Source organism: Grammomys surdaster, unplaced genomic scaffold (assembly GCF_004785775.1).
Source record: "Grammomys surdaster isolate TR1022 unplaced genomic scaffold, NIH_TR_1.0 958, whole genome shotgun sequence".
NCBI classification, from domain to species: domain Eukaryota; kingdom Metazoa; phylum Chordata; class Mammalia; order Rodentia; family Muridae; genus Grammomys; species Grammomys surdaster.
In genome coordinates, this window is record NW_021605377.1 from 6,453,750 (window position 1) to 6,454,537 (window position 788).

A 788-nucleotide genomic window follows, 5' to 3' on the forward strand; every position below is an offset into this window, starting at 1 on the left:
GCATTCACTAGAGTAGCATGGTATTTTGAGTATCTTCAGAATAATCCAGGTTGTTGAGGGCAGGGAAAAATGATAAGAGTGTAGACTATTGATCATTATTGAAACTGAGATATATAGGTACATTCTTTTCATAACTTTGAAATAGATATGTGATTTATTTATTTATTTATTTATTTATTTATTTATTTGAGATAGGGTCTTCCTATATCATCCTGCTCTTCAACAATCACAGGCAGGCAGGTGTCCACACACACTCCTAATAAAAGTACCTTTCAGTATGACTTTTTCTTTCTATCTTAAAAAGAAAATCATGCTGTAAGATGTGTTTCCTAGTAATGTCAGAAGCCTCACCCCTAAAAATCTCACTAACATGACTGCCTAACATGAGTTACACAAGGACAATGACAATAGACATGGCAAAGTGGATGAGGAGAAGCCCATGATGCCTCCACCATAGACAAAGAACTACAGACAGCTAAAGAGTGCTGAGAGTGGGAGTGTGCCCTTACTCCACAGGTACCAAGCACACAACTGGGTACCCAGTGCCAAGCAGTCAGCCCAGACAACATAGGGATCAGCCAACCCTATACAGACTGAGCAGGTTATATTTAGGAATATATGTGCATAGTCATATATACATGTGATAGCAACGAAGGAATAAGAGGCTATGAATTTGGAAGAGAACAAGGAGGGGTATATGAGCGGGTTTGCAGGGAGGAAAGGGGAAACTCTGTAAATAAATTATCTAAAAATAGAAAAAGACATGAATGGTGTGGGGGGGTGGACTA